Source organism: Triticum aestivum, chromosome 2B (assembly GCF_018294505.1).
Source record: "Triticum aestivum cultivar Chinese Spring chromosome 2B, IWGSC CS RefSeq v2.1, whole genome shotgun sequence".
Lineage (NCBI taxonomy): Eukaryota > Viridiplantae > Streptophyta > Magnoliopsida > Poales > Poaceae > Triticum > Triticum aestivum.
The window spans coordinates 706,422,089-706,428,212 of record NC_057798.1 but is presented as its reverse complement, the minus strand read 5'-3'; positions in this window follow the sequence as shown (position 1 = coordinate 706,428,212).

The window sequence follows — 6,124 nt, the reverse complement described above, 5'->3', positions numbered from 1 at the left end:
ATATTCTGTTTGCATACTACAAGAGAAACAAGCAGACACATCACAGGTTTAGCTTGTAGTATACGAAACTCATTTTGGTAAACCGGTTCAGTAGTAAGGTGGACAGGATAACAACATGAAACAAACATATATCTATGTACTATGGTCACTGTATTGTCCATATCATTCTAGTTTATGTTCCCTAATCAAGATAGAGACACAGTTCAACTCATATATTTTTAAGACACAACAGCATAGACAGAATATAAGTGTGAGAAACTACACAGCATTGGCAGCACTTGTAATGTGCATCACATGAGAACATAACTGTTTATACAACTTAAACTGAAATCAACATAGAGCAAGAAGTTAGAACAACAATCCAGTTAAAGAAATAGGTTTAAAACATACCTGTTGCGCCATTGGAGTTTCAATTGGATCCTTCAAATTCGAAAGTAGTTGGTATGAGTAAATACAGTGATGCAACAGCAAAGGAGTATGGACCATAGCTACGGAATCTGACCTGAGAACAGTTGCTCTTCTGCTTTAAACGTGGAGTTTGGGTTAGCTGTGGTGGTCTTCGTGCTTTGGGCACTGCAGTAGCTTTACAAACTGCTCGTGTGGGGGTACTCTGTGGTGGACATGGTGCTTTGTCAACTAGAAGTGGGTTACTATCCGCTGGGGTTGCGGTTAGATGGGTTGTAGCTGGTTCTCTGCCCAACGGTGTAAGTGTGCAATCTGGAAGAGTCTCGATTATGTGTGGTGGGGCTAGTTTGTGGGCCAGTACAACCATGGTTCTATCTGCATCGACGGGTAGCACTGTCTTTTGTGAAGAACGGGTTTTTGCTCCCTTAGATACTGCCATCACCCCCTCCAATTCAAATGGCTGATAAACAAGAAAAGAAATTGAACGTACAGACATTGTATGATAGACAGATGTGGTAATTCACATATATGTTGTCTAACCAAACAGGACAGCATGACACAATTTCACATATATGATGCCTAACTAAACAGGATAGCATGACACAGTTTCAGATATATGATGGATAACTTAACAGGATATAATGGCATAATTCAACATATGATGAGTACCTAAACAGGATGACATGACAAAACTATATGATGTCTTTCTAAAATAGGTTGGGATGAAATAATTCACATACATGTTGTCTAAGTATACAGGATGGCATGATATAATTGACATAATTGATTCATATACTAAGCAGCTGGCACTCGCATGTATGATCTCTAAACTAAGCAGATGGAATTCAATATTGTGCATATGATGTCTAAACTAAGCAATGCAAGACACCATATGCATCATATGAGAAATATAAACATTGCAACTTAGAGCATACACCTCAGGTGGGATATAGGACTGGTCATCTGTCTCTGAATCCTCCTCTGAGGAGCTCCCTGTAACCATCGAGATATATGCTTCAACAGGTACCATTGCCTGCTCTGAAGACCTTGTTTTCACTCCAGATTTTTCCATAACCGGCTCAAATGGCTGATACACATGAAGAGTAGTTCAATATACACAGATTGTCGACAAATGGAATACGTAATGAAAAAAAGATGGCATGAGATAATTCACATATATGATGCCTGGCTCCATGGCGGTGCATAATTCACATATATGATAACTGGCTGAAAAACATGGCATTGCATAATTCACATATCTGATATAGAAAGCAAACAGGAGGCATTCACACAAAGCATGTCTAATCTAAGCAGATGGCATGGCAATGCAAGACACCATATGCATGATATGAGCAATATAACCCAGCCAAGTTAGAGCATGCACCTCGGGGGGGGGGGATACGACTGGTCATCTGTCTCTGAATCCTCCTCTGAGGAGCTATCTGTAACCAGCAAGAAATCTGCATCGACAGGTAGCACTGACTGCTCAGAAGACCTTGTTTTCACTCCAGATTTTCCCATGACCGACTCAAATGGCTGATGCACAGGAAGAGTAGATGAATGTATAAACATTGTTGACAAATGGAATACATTATGGAAAAAATATGGCACGATACAATTCACATATACGATGACTGGCTAAACAGGATGGCATTGCATGATTCACGTATATGATGCCTGGCTAAAGAAGATGGCATTGCATAATTCCCATATACTCCCTCCGTTCCTAAATATTTGTCTTTTTAGAGATTTCAAATGGACTACCACATACGGATGTATATAGACATATTTTAGAGTGTAGATTCACTCATTTTGTTCCGTATGTAGTCACTTGTTGAAATCTCTAAAAAGACAAATATTTAGGAATGGTGGGAGTATGATATAGAAACCAAACAGGTGGCATTCACACAAAGCAAATCTAAACTAAGCTGATGACATATAAGATGTATAATGTAAGCAATGCAAGGCGCCATATGCATGATATGACCAACATCAGCATGCCAGGTTAGAGCAAACACCTCAGGTGGTAAACAGGCGTGGTCGGCTCCTTCTGAATCTCCATCTGAACAGTTATCTTCCTCTGGAATACAATCTGGAAATGCAGGAGGGGGGGGCACTTCGCCCACCATGGAGCGGCGTCTGCATGACATTATATTCCCACGCAACGGTCTTCTCTTTTTCTCTACATGTTCAGTACGATTGTGTACAATATCTGACATGCATAATAAAAAAATAGTTAGATTTTGTAAGGCCTAAGGGGTGCATGCAAAAATCAAGACTGATGGTAGCAAACGAGTGGATGGATCCAAAACTAATGATAGCAGGTAGATTATAGCTTCAGTTTAAAAAGATAGACAATGGATCATCTATTGTTTGTTGCCCACCCAACATGAACCACATAGAAGACCCCAGATGAACCAGATAGTAGACAGATACTATTCGTTGCTGGCTCGATATGAGACCCATGGGCATTTCAAAACTCAAGTTTGAACGATAAAGTAGCAGGTAATAATAACCGATGTATAACGTAAGCAAACACGAAAGACTGCGACCTCTCTTCCGGAACTGTGTAGTCCTCAGGTTCATCTGCTCAGTCGATGATGGTAATGCAGTTGGCGTGGCTGCCGGCAACGGGGAAGATGATCTGAGGCGGCGAAAGAAAGTCTGCAGGGGGGATCTCTGCTGCAGTGAACGCTTCTGTCGATGGTGCACCTCAGGTGGGGTGGATGACGGCACGGCAGGAGCAGGACATAACACACAGAGTTTTCTTTGACGCCTATCTGAAAATGAAGTAAATCTGTAAGGGCTCCTTAGAATTGGAGGATTCTATAAACGCAGGGACAGGAAAAACACAGGAATAGGATAGGAATGCACGTGCAAAACAGATCATTTGGAAACATAGGATTTCAGTCAACCTGGGTGTTTGGTTCACATGAATTGGAAGAACACAGGAATGGAGAAACGTGGTCAAATTAAAGTCAAACCACGTGAAAATGAAAACAAATAAGAATCTTATTTATTATGCCAGTAATGCAATTAGTTCTGTTCTTCATGCATATTAATTTGAAAAGGACGTCCAAGTGAATAAAATTCCTACGTTTTTTCTTCGAAAGAGACACCAAAGGAAAAAATCCTCCAGTTTTGCTTCGCTCCACTCCTTCTAACAGATTTGCATGAATAGTAGTTCCATAGCAAAGGATCCCTGAGGGATCGACATGAATGCAGAGTAACAAAGTGATGTGACGAGTGTAAAACCTCTTTGGCATAGCCTTGTGGACCTCAACATCATTGGGTTGGACGTGGAGGATGGTGATGATGCTGGTGTGACTATCGGAGGCGGGGAAGAAGATCCAAGGCCTCTGGAAACGGTGCCGAGGGTACTGCTCTGCTGTGATGGACGGTTCCATCGTTGGAGCAGCTCCGCTAAGGTGTACGGCGTCGAGGCTGAAGCAGGACAAGACAGACAACGTTAATCTGAAGTGGGGCCCTAATATCATCTGCAATAGATGATGCAAAATACATCACCAAAAAGTGCTAGATGTAAAATGCATCATCCGCGCCACGGCCGCTCCAACATATGTTGTAAGTACTGTTCACTCTGAAGTTAACTGAAGAAAATGAACTTTACAGTCGAAACTGAATTTTACTGTCGAAACTGATTGAACTAGTACCAAAGCATTGCAATAGATGTTTAGGGCGTTCGAGCACTAGTAGCAGAGAAGCAGTGATCTAAATCAGCAGACGCTCGAGCAGGGAATGCACTAGCAGAGAGCAAGTCATGCGGTAGCACCGCGAGCGAGTGCTAAAGCAGCAACTCATGTAGCTGTCGAAGGTCATGCAGCAGCAGCAGCACAAGGGAGAGCAAGAGCAGAGCAGCAGCATGAACGAAAGCAAGAGCAGTGCAACAGCGCGACCAACAGCAAGAACAGAGCCGCAACGCGAGCGAGAGCTGGAGCAGCTGCATCTAGTGCCGTTGTGGAAGTCGCCGCTGAGGAAGCAACGACATGGGGGAGAGATGCCGTGGATGATGTGGCCGGCGATGGCGCCTTCGATGGAGATCCGCCATGTCTGCTCGATATCAAGCACCGGGAGCCCTGTGAGATCGAATAAAAGATAAAATGCAGCAGTGAGTGCAGAACCTCCTTGGTGGCGCAGAGTTGGCCTCGGCTTCATCAGAGGAATTGGTGAGGGTGCTGCGGTTCCGGTGGGGCAGGTCAAGACGGTGCTGTGGGGATTAAGGTGGCGCGATACATGAGGCGAACATCGAGGCAGCTCCTTGGAGGTGGAGGATGGGGCGGCTGATCCGGCGGGACGACGAGATCGACAATGGATCCTCATCTGGTGCGGTGGATGAGGGACAGCAAGCTGTTGCGGTGGACGACGTAGTCGGGGAAGAGTGTCCGGATGGGCGGCGGTCGGGACGCCGACGGAGGAGCGTGGGGTTTCACAGATTTTGGCGGCCTCGGTGTACGAATGGGGGTGGGTGAAGGGGGTGGGGGGAGCCAAGCTTAGGGACGCGCTTGTCTGAAATGCAGGGTAAGTTACTAGCGTACCCCCACCGGTTTTGACACCGCGACGTGGAGCTTCATTTCCGACTGAGGGTAGAAGGGGGATTTCGCATGTCTGGGCTACAGGACCAATTTTGGATGAGGAGGGAGTTCTCGCGCGTGTCGAAATTTCGGGATAATAAGGCGTGGCGCGGGTTGAAGAGGCGGGAGTTTCAAAGCAAGTGAGACAAAAGATACTCGAGCTTGAAAATTTCGGGATAACAAGGTGCGGATTCCTTGTTCGGCAGAACAAACTTAACGTGTAAAAAAACAATTCATACAAGACACAAGAGAGTCATGTCCCTTTTACTATATTGCTATAGATGCCATTGAAAAAACTACAAGAAAAATGTAAAAAAATCAGGAGAACAAGATTACCTTGCACAGTACCAAATCGATTCGCACTTCCCTCAACAACAACAAAAAACAAATTAATTCCCACCAAAAAAAAGAGTAATGTCCCTTTTTATATGATTACAAATGCCAGGATCTCGAATTTCAATTTTTGAATCCACGTTATGTTGAATTCGAATATATCGTTAGGTGACCTTGCGGTTTATAATTGATGTAGTCATACATTTTGATCTTCCATCATATATGAACATTTTACTCCACCATGTGAACATATATATTGTCGTTTACCATATGGACTAAATTTGAATCAATTTTCCTTATTTGAATACGATTGTTGTCAAGTTATACAATAATTTAAATATTATCTTGATAACAAAAAACATGCATATAGCAGTAATGATATTTCACTATGAACTACATGTACCATACGCTCTCCAATTCAAATATTTGTATCCATTTTATGTTGAATTCAAATCATAGTACATTATTGGTCTAGGTAGCGAGATGTTCGGGATAATCTAAACCCTGTTTTCATATGTATAATTTTTGGCTGAATTGGGACAAGTTTTGGTATAAGCTTCTTGCAAAACCGGAGATTCTCTCAACAAGCCTCGTGGTTCCGAGAGGGAACGTGTCACCTTTGTGTGCGAAATGATATACGCTGCCTCCCCCTGATTTTCTTTATAGAGGCAACATAGAACTATATGAGTGCCCTGTTAAATTTTGGAATTATTTCGGGTTCATTTGGCCTTTTTATACATTAATTGAGTTTCTGGACTTTTAATGTGCATAATCTAAATATGAATTGCATGCACATG